Genomic DNA, 13,891 nt, shown 5'->3' with positions numbered 1-13,891 from the left:
ATCCATAAAAATTATATATCACTCCATTTGTTTAATTTAATTTGCAATGTTTTATGTCTTTCAGTGCCTCACATAGGTTTTGTAAAGCTTGTTTCTAATTCATTTATGTATTTTGAATTTGTTGCAATTTTATTTCATTTTTCATTTGTTGGTGGTGGTGGTAACTAGGAGTACAATAGATTGCCTATATTGACCTCGTCTCCTGCCAAGACCTGCTACATAATTTGCAGGGCTATGTGCAAAATAGAGTTTTGGGGCCCTTTGTTCAAATTTCAAGATAGTGACACTAGAGCATTAAACCAAGTGCAGGGCATTTCTGAACATGGGACCCAGTGCAACTGCATAGATTACATAGCAATGAAGCCCAGCCTGTCTCCTGCAATACTGCTAAATTCATTCATTAGCTGAAGTAGAGTTTTTTTGGCAGGTAACTGAAATTTTCTACAGAAGTGATATATTGCCTATAAAAAATATAGCTTTATTTCTTCCTTTCCAATCTACGTTACTGTGCTGGCTAGATCCTCCTGTTAACTTCTATTCAGCATAATGTTGAATAGAAGTGGTAGGAGTGGGCAAATGTGCTTTCTTCTGATCTTAGAAGGAATACATTGTCTTTCACTGTTAAGTACAATGTTACCTAAAGATATTTCACAGCTGCTCCTTATCAGTTTGAGGATCTTGCTGAGTTTTTTGTTTGGTTGGTTTTGTTTGTTTGTTTGTTTTATCATGAATGTGTAATACATTTTGTCAAATTGGGTTATACTGGCCAAATAAATTGAGAAATGTTTCCTCTAGCTTTATTTTCTGAAAAAGTTTGTAGAGTTTGATATTATTTACTCTTTAAATTTACTTCTTAAATGTTTGATGAATTCACAATGAAGACACCTAAGGCTAGAACTGTAGTTGCTTTAAGAAAATTTTCAATTATGAACTTAATTTATTTTCTGTTTCTCTTTTGTTGGTTTTGGTAATTTGTCTCTTTCAAGAAACTTCTTCATTTTATTTAAGTTGTCAAAGTAATTGACATACATTGCTCATAATATTTTCTTATTATTCTTTAATATACAATATACATTTAATGTACAATCATTTGGATTTGTAGTAGTGTCACTTCTTTACTTCTTGCTTATATTGCTAACTTGTGTTGTCTCTCTTTTTTCTTAATAATAAAGTTAGGGATTTCGCTATTTTTATTAACCTTTTCAAAGTACCAGGTCTTTTTTGTTTTTTTGTTTTTTTTGGTAAGCAGGCCTCTCACTGTTGTGGCCTCTCCCATTGCGGAGCACAGGCTCCGGACGTGCAGGCTCAGCAGCCATGGCTCACGGGCCCAGCCGCTCCGTGGTATGTGGGATCTTCCTAGACCGGGGCACGAACCCGTGTCCCCTGCATCGGCAGGCGGACTCTCAACCACTGCACCACCAGGGAAGCCTGGTCTTTATTTTTTTAAACAGTTTCTCCACTTTGTATTTCAGTAATTTCTGCTCCCATCTTTATTATTTCCTATGTCACTTCGCTCTGGGTTTTCATTACTCTTCTGTTGCTAACTTTTCAGTGTGGAATGAGAATGAGATTACCCATTTAATATCTTTCTTCTTTTCTATTATAAGCATTTTTTTAGAGCTATGGATTTCCCTTTTAAACACTGCTTTAGCTTCATCTTACAAAATTAAAATTTTTTTTTCATCAAAATTCAGTTCAAAATATGTTCTAGGGCTTCCCTAGTGGCGCAGTGGTTAAGAGTCCGCCTGCCAATGCAGGGGTCACAGGTTTGAGCCCTGGTTGAGGAAGATCCCACATGCCACGGAGCAACTAAGCTCATGTGCCACAACTACTGAGCCTGTGCTCTAGAGCCCACGTGCCACAACTACTGAGCCCACGTGCCACAACTACTGAAGCCCGCATGCCTAGAGCCCATGCTCCGCAATAAAAGAAGCCACCGCAGTGAGAAGCCCGCACCCCGCAATGAGGAGTAGCCCCTGCTGGACACAACTAAAGAAAGCTCAGGCACAGCAATGAGGACCCAATGCAGCCAAAAAAATTTTTTAAAATATATGTTCTAATTTCTTTTGTAACTTCTTGGAACTAAGGGTTATTTAGAAGTGTTACTTAATTTTCTAATATTTGGGTAAATTTCCATATATCCTACTGGTATTAGTTTTTAATTTAATTCTCTATTTATTTCAAAACCCTTAAAATTATTGAGCCTTGTTTTATATTCTATCATATCTTCTATCTGACCAATGTTCTGTGCATGCTTTAAAAAAATGGCTATTTTGCTATTGGAAGGCAGAGTGTCATAAATATTGAGGAAGAATTGGTTGAGATTTTTCAAGTCTTCTATAGTCTTAACAATTTTTGTCTACTTATTCTATTAACCACTGGGAGATAAGCTTTGAAACACCACTTATAATTATGAATTTGTCTATTTCTCCCATTAGTTCAGTCAGATTTGCTTCATATATTTTGAAGTTCTATTACTTGGTCTTTACATATTTCATATTTCTGTCTTTTTTGATGACTAGGCTCTTTTATCATTATAAAATATCACTTTCTGCATTTAGGAATACTTTTTTCCTGCATTCTAATTTGTCTAGTATTCATAAAACTGCTCCAGTTTTCTTATGCTTTATGATTAATTAATTTCCCTGATTTATCTTTTTTTATCCTTTTAGTTTTACCCTGTATTTTGAAACCTGAAGTGCATTTTTTATTTAAAAAAAAAACAAGCCTATAGTTTGGATTTGGTATTTTATCCAGGCTGATAATCTCTGCCTTTCAATTGTTCATTTACATTTAATGTAATTATTTATATTGTTGGCTTTATGTTACATTGTTATTTCTTTACTGTTAGCTGAATCTCTTTTTTTGACTTTTTTTCATTAAAGCATATTTTTGTATTACGTGTTATCTTCTCTATTGAGTTATCAGCCATACTGCCTTTGTTTAAAGTCACTCTAGAGTGTAAAATATGCATCTTTAGTTAACCACAATCTACTTTCAAAAAATATTATACCACTTTGCATGTAATATGAGATTCTAAAAGCAGCATCCTTCCATTTTGTCCCTCTAGTCTTTTGCACTGTTGTTGCCATACATCTACAGAAGCTATGAACCCTACAGTGTATTGTTACTATTTTCACTTTAAGTGGTCAATTATTTTTAGTAGCAGGAAAATATACATTTCCCTTTATATATATTTCATATAAATTTATAAATTTACACATGTTTATACATTGTATACATTTTATATTTACCTTTATATGCGTGCCTATCTGTAGTGAGTTTCCATATAGTTTCATTTACCTTTAACCTAAGGAATACACGCACACAAACCACATGCATACAATTCCACCCTACAAAATAGTTGCAAATATCGTGCAAATGAGCATTTTATTTCCCTGAACAATTTGCAGTGTAGGTTGCTGAATAAGAATTCCATGTTTACAGGGATTTTGTTTTGTTTTGTTTTTTGTTAGCACCCTAAGGATGTCATTTAATAGTTTTTTCTCTTTTGCATTGTTTCTGATGAATAGTCAGCTATCATTCCTACTGTTTTACCAATGAATATACTGTGGGGTTTTTTTCCCCTAATGAGAATTTAATCCCACTACCATCTTCTCCCATAATAGTAACATTTCTTCTCTAATTCTGAATTCTGGTTTATTCAGATAAAAAAACTCTACCACAGTTTCTGTGTATCTCATCACCATGTCCCAGGACTTAGCCCTAGTGAGCTGAGAGTCCTCTTGTCCAATGAATTTTGAGAAGCAGACAGCAAGAGTAGTGGCAATGCCAGTGAAGATTATCTCTATTTTAACATGCTTGACATGTTGCCTGTGTACTGTCAATCCAGAGAATACCTACAGTGAATATAAATATGTATCTGCCCGTTGGGTATTGATGTACCAAAATTAGGTGTTGGGGATTTGGTGGGAGCAGTTTGTTCCAATGGAAAGGAATATTTTTTCACTGACTTTGACTTTCTTTAGCATGGCTAGTTTACAGAGATAATAAACAGAACTTTTTGTCAGCCTTATTATCATCTGTAAATGACCTACACACAAAGCATCCTCTTATTACTGGTTCTGCCTCCCTTGATATGCCACTACTGTCAGGTGCACTCTAGTTCCTTCTGCAGACATCTGCTTTTGGAAATGATTCTAATACAATTATTTCAGCTATGACCATGATCACAGAATACTAATACATATATTTAGGACTGAGAAACTGTTTCTGAAATTTTAGAAAGATGTGTAACTAAGGCAACAATGATTAGCGTCACTACAAAGCTTTCTAGTGAAGAAAAGGAAATTGGCTCAGACAGGTTAATAACTATTCATAATCAGTCAGATAAAGTATTGAAAATAGATTTAAGCCCAGATATGAATAGTTCCCAAAGTTTGTATTCCTAAAGCCTAGACTATATGGTATTTCTCAAGCCCAAGTTATCTGTGAAATTCCAACCATTTCTTTAATCTTTCAGACTGTTAATTTCCACTCCTGTGAGGTAATATTATTATCAAGTGTCTTACAGATCCCACAGAAATTAGATGAAATAAGATAAAAACCTTAATATAAGGTATGAATTTTTCAATGTTTCTTGATTAAGAGATTGTTTTTTCTTTAGTTTTTGCATTCCAGGATCAATGTGTGGATTGATGGGAAAAAATAGGACAACCTTGCTGTCTGATCACTGCCAAAGTCTTTTGCTATTTCTCCTAAATGCATTTGCAAAGTATTTCTTCAATATTTTCTGAGCAGGTACATAGCACCAAGCATCTTGAGTTGTTTCAAATAAGGGGCCTTCTCAGGAATTGATTCATGGAGCGAATTAGGAATCTGATTAGGAATCAGAAGTAAGTTTTCCCCCCAGTTTTATTGAGATTTAATTGAGATATAATATTGTGTAAGTATAAGGTGTACAATGTGTTTATTTGATACACTTATATATTGAGAAATGATTACCATAGTAGGGCTAGTTAACACCTCCATCAGATCACATGATTACCATTTATTGTTTGTAGTGGGAATATTTAAGGTCTACTCTCTTAGCAACTCCAAGTATATAGTACAGTGTTGTTAACTGTAATCACTATACTGAATGTTAGCTCTTCAGAATTTTTCATCTTATACCTTCAAGTTTATACCCTTTGATCAATATTTCCTCATTTCCCCCATCTTCCAGCCCCTGGTAACCACCATTCTACTCACTGTTTCTGTGTTTATCTTTTTTTGATTCCACATAAAGGTGAGATTATATAATATTTATCTTTCTATGTCTGACTTATTTCGCTTAGCACAGTGACCTCAAGTTTCATCTGTGATTCCCTTCTTTCTCATGACTAAATAATATTCCATTGTGTGCAGGGTATACAGTTGACCTTTGAACAATTAGGAATATTATTGTTTAGGGGTGCCAACCCCTCCAGCAGTCAAAAGTCTAGTATAACTTTACAGTCAGCCCTCCTTATCGGTAGTTCTACATCCACAGATTCAACCAAGTATGGATTGTGTAGTACTGTAGTACATATTTATTGGAAAAAATCTGATTATAAGTGGACCCATGCAGTTGAAACCCATGTTGTTCAAGGGTCAACTGTATATATAAACACATAGGTATATATCTCTCTTCTTCTTTATCCATACATCTGTAGATAGACACTTAGGTTGTTTCCATATTTTGTCTATTGTGAATAAGTGCAATAAACATAAGTGTAAATATCTCTGAGATCCTGATTTCATTTCCTTTAATATATACCCAGAAGTGGGATTGCTGGATCATATGTTAGTTCTATTATGAATTTTTTGAGAAACCTCCATACCATTTGCCATAGTGGGTGTATGAATTTATATTCTCACCAACAGTGTGCAAGTGTTCCCTTTTCTCCACATCCTTGCCCCACTTTTTATTTCTTGTCTCTTTGATGATAGACATTCTAACTAAGTGGCATGAGCTGATATCTCAGTGTGGTTTTGATTTGCAATTCCCTGATTATTAGTGATGTTGAGCATCTTTTCATGTACCTGTTGGCCATATATATGTCTTCCTCTTAAAAGTGTCCATTCAGATCCTCTGGCCATTTTTCAGTCATATTGTTTGGTTTTTTTTTGCAAGTGAGTTGTGTGAGTTTCTTATACATTTTGGATATTTACCCCTTTTCAGATATATGGCTTGCAAATATTTTTTCTCAGTCCGTAGGTTGCCTATTCATTTTGTTGTTTCTTTTGCTATGAAGATTTTTAGTTTGATGTAGTAGTAGTCCCACTAATTTATATTTGCTTTTGTTGATCATGCTTTGGGTGTCATATTAAAAAAGAAATCAGGGCTTCCCTGGTGGTGCAGTGGTTGAGAGTCTGCCTGCCAATGCAGGGGACACAGGTTCGTGCCCCGGTCCGGGAAGATCCCACATGCCACGGAGCGGCTGGGCCGTGAGCCATGGCCGCTGAGCCTGCGTGTCTGGAGCCTGTGCTCCGCAACGGGAGAGGCCACAACAGTAAGAGGCCCGCGTTCCGAAAAAAAAAAAAAAAAAGAAGTCATTGCCAAGACCAATGTCAAGGAGTTTTGTCCTTATGTTTTCTTCTAGGAGTTTTATGGTTTCAGATCTTATGTTCAAGTGTTTAATCCATTTCAAGTTAATTTTTGTGAGTGGTATAAACTAGGGGTCCGATTTTACTTTTCTGCGTGTGATTCAGTTTTCCCAACACCACTTAATGAAGAGAATATCCTTTCACTATTGAGTAGTCTTGGCTTCCCTGTCAAATATTAGTTGATCGTATACAAGAAGATTTATTTCTGGGATCTCGATTGTGTTCCATGGGTCAACATGTCTATTTTTATGCCTGTTCTATATTGTTTTGATTACTACATCTTTGTAATATAGTTTGAAATTAGGAAGTGTGATATCTTAAGCTTTGTTCTTCTTTCACTGGATTGCTTTGGCCATTCAGAGTGTTTTGTGGTTCCATACAAATTTTAGAATTTTTTTTATTTCTGTAAAAAATGCCATTGGAATTTTGATAGGGATTCCCTTGAATATATAAATGACTTTGAATAGTATAGACATTTTAACAATACTAATTCTTCCAATTCATGAATGTGGAATTCTTTCCATTTATTTGTGTCTTCTTCAGTTTCTTTCATCATTATCTTATAGTTTTCAGTGTTCATTATCTTATGTGAAGTAAGTTATTCTTTTACTTACTCCATGTAGCCTATTTCAACAATAGCTAAAAAGCACTTGATAAAAAGAGGGAAAAGAAAAGAGAGAAAGAGAGCATCACTCCAAAAAACAAAGAACAAAAGAACAAGCTAGGTACCAAGTACAAATTTGATTTGATGTTATAACAATGGCCATTGTTGATTTTTTTCCAAATTCAAGTGGAAGGACACACTAATTTTTTTATTGTGTGATATAAGCTGTAGGTTTTTAAGATAGAAATTCTTTATCAGGTTAAATAACTTCCTTTTTATTTCCTCTTTTATCCATTGGTAATATAGAGTATTTTGCTTTAATATTAAACATTTGGAGATTTTCTTTTTATCTTTCTATTACTGATTTACAGTTTAATTCCACTGTTGTCAGAGAATATATGATTTCGTCCTTAAAGTATTTTCAGCCTTCATTTATGTCACAGCATTTAGCCTATTTTGGTAAATATTAGTGATAAAGATTATTGATACCTTAAGTTTATAAAGATAAATTTTAATAGTGATTTTAGAATATTGTGCTCTTCAATTAGGTTAAGTAGAAGACCAGTAAAAATGTTTACAAGTGTGATATGCAAGATTAGTGCTTTATACTATGAGCTAGAGCAGGTCTCTCAATCTCAGATAATTCTTTGGGTGGCTGCCCTGTGCATTTAGCAGTATACTTGCCTCTACTCATTAAGTCTAGTAGCAGTTTTCTGGTCCCGAATTTGACAACCGAAATTGTCTCCAGACATTGCCAAATGTCCCCTGAGGGACAAAACCACCTCCAGTTGAAAATCACTGAACTATACAAAGAAACATGCTTTTATAAAATCAGTGGACCTATGTAGATATGTTTTTATTATTAAAAAGAAGTCTGGGTTTTACTGTAAGAGCATGGCTGCATGTTCAATAATAATTACTATTTCTGGTTAAAATAGCATATGATATCACTTATATGTGGAATCTAAAATATGATACACATGAACTTATTTACAAAACAGAAACAGATTCACAGATGTAGAAAACAAATTTATGGTTACCAAAGGGGAAAGGGGATGGGAGAGAGATAAATTAGGAGTTTGGGATTAGCAGATACAAACTATTATATATAAAATAGACAAACAAAAATGTCCTACTATATATAGCACAGGGAACTATATTCAATATCCTGTTATAAACCACAGTGGAAAAGAATGTGAAAATGAATATATATATATTCATATATATAACTGAATCACTTTGCTGTACACCAGAAACTAACAGAACATTGTAAATCAACTATACTTCAATTAAAAAATAAATTAAAAATAAATAAAATAAAACATAAATATATAAATAAATAAGAAAGAAAAGAGAACATATGATTTCTATTCAAAATGCAACACATGAAAATGCTCCAAAAGCTGTGAAACTTCAAACAAATGCAAGGAATTTTTATGTGTCATGGGTGGGAATCATGTGATACACTCTCTTCTATATTCTGTGCCTAGGGAAATATCATAATTCAGTCTGACACTGCTTTCCCACTAGGCCTAGATATTTCCTCAGAATCCTTCTCAACAGAAGAATTAAGAAAGCTATCACCAATAGATCAGAGTGAAAAAACCCTGTCATCCCTGCATATGGCTTTTGGATTCTTCTTTTCATATACCACTTCCACTAATTTATTCAGTGATCTTCAAAAGGAATAAAGGGGAAAGAGCATCTATTTACTGTCTCCAGCAACAGGGTTCTCTGTTTGAGGATACAAGGTGCACTGCCACGTTGATATGACAGTGTTTGGGAACCCTGTTCTGAACAGTGATACAGCTACTACATCTGGGGATAAACTGATTTTTGAATATGAATCCACTCTTCTGGCTAGTGGCTAAAATATCTTCCCAGATTCAAAAATAACCCTCCTAGGTATTTGCACTGTGGATGCCAACTGTGGAAACACCTGTTTGTCTTGGCACAAGGAGATTGTAGAGTCCAGTATCACACAAAATCATCCATCTTAAAAATAGAATCAATAGCAAAATGTATGCAGACTCAGAGCACCTCCGACAGGAAGAGAGAAAATGTTGGAAAAGTGACTCAGAGATGAGTATTTCCAGATAGTTTCCACTGACAGAATGCCAGTTACATGAGAGGAAGCGGTGGAAATAGTCATGATTAAAGAAGAGAGACAAAACAAAAAATCCAAGTTTTGCTTCAGATCAGTTCAAAGTCTTTATTCAAGAATCATTGTAGAGCTGCATTCCTATATATTGATCCTCCTTTTTTTCTTATTTTGCTATGGATACTTTTCCTTTTTCAAGAAATACAAGGCCAGAAAATAGCCTATATTTTGTCATGGAAATGACAAATTGATAAGAGCCCCAGAGCACTTTAGTGTTGTGAGGTAAAAGACAATTATGCATTATTCCAAAATAACTGCAGAGCTAAGAATTGTGGAAGCAATAGCTAAATGACTGCAGAAAATAAACAGGGAGAATTGTGAACTTTTTAATGCGGAGTTTCAGCCTGAGCTCAAGTTATAAATATCAGCAAATGCTCTCCCGTGCTTCATTGCATTCCTCTAGTGCAATTTGTTTAGTGCTTTGAGATATGAGACAGCCATATATTTTACTCTCACTGCTAGTAGCCAATTTGCAAGAAAGCAAGTAATATAAAAATGGGTATTTACTCTGTTACAAGTGGTACAGTTCATTATCACTCTCCACTGATGTTGTTGTAAGGATAGCAAATCAATAATCAGTTCTCATTCCCTAACTCAGTAAACCATCTGCTTCCATTATTGTAAACCATGTTCAGTTTGGATGCAACTTTACTGCTGTGCTAGAAGCTGACTCATTTGATAAGACCACAAACATCACCACAGGAAAATTACTTCTTAATTAACTATCTCTAAAACTTAAATGGTTAAATGCTAGGGAATTCCTTTGCCGTAGGGAAAACCAACATTACAAGACATTACAAATGTATCAGCAAAGACAAGGGCTTTGTCTAAATTGTCAAATGACAAAGTCCATCTCACACAGCTTTCTCTCAAATAAGATTGCTCAAGTAAACATGGCTCTACGTAGGAAGCCTCAGTTAGATATTTCATCATAGCCTGTAGGACATTGCTTCTGGAGCAGCCATTGAGATTGAAGCTGAGGGTAATCATCAGTCAGATCTATCACGCCCATAACCTGCTTTCACTTATCAAGCTCCCTTTAACTGTTTTTATAAAAACTTGCATGTCCTCTGTCATGTAGCCTAAGCAATAAGATGTTTGCCCAAGTTTTTTTTTTTCAGGAAGTTAGTCAGCTGTGTCCAGTTCAAACTCAAGCTGGTTGAAACTGGTTAAGACCACTAACCCTCCCATTGGGCATGTGTGAGGATCCACTTGGTGAGATTTTGATGTCATAGGGCCAAAACCTCCACCCTCAAAGCATGTTAATGCTATTTTCTGACCATGCGTCCCATTAAGAAACCTGTAGCTTAGTTGCATCTGTGCAGAACAACACTTACGTCACCTTTTTCTTATCTCCAATCACCTTTCCCCAGGCTCCCCACGCCTCAGCTTTATCCCATAAGTATCCTGAGCTCCTCCCCTTCTGGGAAGCAGATTTGAGATTTGCTCTCCAGTCTCCGAGCTTGGCTGCCTTGTGAATACACGTTTTCTCTGCTGCAAAACTCAGTGCCTTGGAGTTTGGCTTGCTGTGTGTTGGACAAAGGAACCTGTACACAAAAGACAAAGGACCAACTACACAAACCTGAAAACTGAGATGGAAATCACTGGATACATTTCAGGTAAAAAATTTAATGGCCCCAAGCCCAAGTGTATGAAATAATGTCTTTGTTTTATATAACTCAGTTTAATTGATGTTTCAAGCCTTTATTCTGCCAGATACAGAAAATGTGAACTAGTAATTCCAAGGAGACTCACTAAAGTTGTACCATTTCTTAGTCAATTCACGTTTTAAATTCGGTCGCTCTCTCTCCTGCAAAGCCCAATCTTCCTTTCCTCTTGCTGGGACTCACTACAAGTTCCTAAGAGGGTAACGCCAAGGTTGGAGGAAGACATCTATTCTAACCTTATTATTCTGTGCCAGCATCTTTTGAGATGCCATTTGCCCCATCTTGTCTCAAACATGTCTCCCTCAGACAGGCAGTGCACAAGTTGGAGATACAGAAGCACAGAGACGGGACAGCCTTTGTGACTTCTTGTCAAGTTCCATGCTCTCTTTCAGATTCTCCTTCTGGTCTGCGGGCTTCCTCTTTCAGCTATCTTCTGTGCCCCTTTCTATAGGTGGGGGAAGAATCAATTGCTATTTTGTGTCACTTTGGGACTTTTAGTGTGAGCCCTGACAGTTGTTTTTGTTTTTACAACGCAAGTGCCTGACTTTGATTGTCAAGGCTTCCATTTCAAAGACCCATTCCCTTTGAAGATGGCCATCTCCAGTAAATACATTTCCAGCCACACAACTAGATAAAGAGCCAGGCTGAGGTTCCTTTGTTTTAGAGATCTTGGTTAATTTCAATAACTGACCATTTGAGCTATTCTTTTTTCTCTTCCAGCACTTAAATTCCCACTCTTGTGTTTTAAATTCACCAGTAAACAGTAAGCCCTCAAAACTGTATGCCCTCACCCTTGACCCCAATCAAAGGAGAACACCAGGCCTGTGCACACTCTCTACCCACAACCTCACAGAGTGGCCCCAGGTGTGCCCTGTAATTTCCAGGTCTTGTAAGTAATAAACCTTTGTTAATTTTGTTTTTCAAGGTTCAAAGTGATTGATGAGGGACATTTTGGAATCTTAATAAGAATCACAAGGGCCAGTTCAACCACAACACTGATTATTGATAGGCTGAGACTGGTGCAGAACACAACTGCAGGTGGATCTAGAGCAGGGCAAACGAACCGCCCCTACCATCCCTAGCAGCCATCTCTGCTCTATTGTTTTCCATTAGTGTGGCACAAAGGACATTGATAAAGCTTCTGACTGTAAGAGTTCCAGATAGGACTAGGGAAGCACAGGTCCTCCTTGCATTGATTCATGAGCTATCTTTGGAGCATAGAGACAGACCAACAACTAGCCGCACCCCTTTCTTAGCCAATTGCCTTTGTACTCCCAGATCATGGAATCTATCTCTGGTTAGATAGTATGGAGCAGAAAAGGGGCAAAAACTAAGTCGTAATGATCATGTATCCTTTCTAATACTTCCGGATTTATAACAGCTCAAGGATTTTAATTGTGGAAGTCAATAATTTGGAATACATATTGTTTCCCACACTAGCACAATAGGTGCCCTTCTATCTAGTTGCATGAAAGAGTTTATCCTCGTATTTAGGGAGTATAAGACAGAACAAGCTATTTAATACTTAGACTCCTGCTTCAGACAGAGTTAAGTTTTAATTTGTCACTTCGATGTGACATCTCAGAACAAGGGATAGTCCTATCTTACAGTCTTTATTAAACTCAACTAGAACCAAGTAATTGTTCTTTCAACTGTGTCCCTTAATCAGATTATAACTATTTCAAGGGCAAGGCTGCATCTTTTCCTTTATTTTTTGAAGGGATAATAAATGATCTTTATTTAAAATAAGACTTATATACTGAAAACATCATAATATATAAATGTGTAGTTTAGACAATGATTATAGAATCATTACACCTGTAAAACCACTATCAGAAGTCCTAATGTTCCCCCATGTCCGCTTTCTGCTTACAAACACCTTTCTCACTTTATAGAAATATTACCTAGATTTTTTATTTTATTTAATTAAATATATGTGTGTATATAAACAGTAATTCTGGTTTTGAACTTTATGTAGGTGGAACCAAATGTATGTATCTAAGATGAACTGTGTCGTGTGCAGCTATGTTCATTCATTTACGCTGATGTACAGAATTTCACTTGGTACAAATAAATCACTTTTTTTTTTTTTTTTTTAATCCACACTGCTAGATCTGTAGTGCATTTCCAGTTTGGGAGTATTTTGAGCAATGCTGCTATGAACATTCTTACATGTACAGGTGTCCTGGTTCACATCACACAAGTTTCTCTAGGTTAAACATCCAACACTGAAATTCCTGGGTCATAGAATGTGCAGATGGTTAACACTAGAAGGTAATGCCAAATAAATTTTTACAAGGTTGTAAATATTAGCCTTTCAACAGGAGTGTATGATTATTTCCATAACCTAAACATCTCTTGCTATTTGTCTAAATTCGTCAGTTTAGTAGGGGTATAGTTATCATTCCTTGTGACTTTACTTTTTTATTTCCATGTGACTTTAATTTGCAGTTTCCTGACAACAAATGAGGCTGAGCCTTCTTTTACATGCTATTGACCTTGACTTTAGCCTTTGGTGGAATCCCCATTCAAGTTAATTGCTAATTTTTCTTTGGGGTTTCTTTTTCTTAGAGGATTATAAAATGTCATCATAAATTTTGAATTCAGACCCTCTGGTGATTACACATGTTGCAAATATCTCCTCTCTTGTCTTTTCACATTGTTATAGTGTCTTATGATGAAGAATAATTTTACTTTTAATATGGCCAAATGTATTTTCTACTCTATGCTTAGTGCTTTTTGCAGCTTGTCTCAACAAATTGTGAAGATAGTCTCATATGCTCACATTTGAATTTTTGATCTTTCTGGAATTTGTTTTTGTGTATGATGTAAAGTAGTGAATCAACTTTATTTTTTTCCATTTGAGTACCC

Source organism: Phocoena phocoena, chromosome 8 (assembly GCF_963924675.1).
Source record: "Phocoena phocoena chromosome 8, mPhoPho1.1, whole genome shotgun sequence".
Lineage (NCBI taxonomy): Eukaryota > Metazoa > Chordata > Mammalia > Artiodactyla > Phocoenidae > Phocoena > Phocoena phocoena.
Note: the sequence above shows the minus strand (reverse complement) of the source record.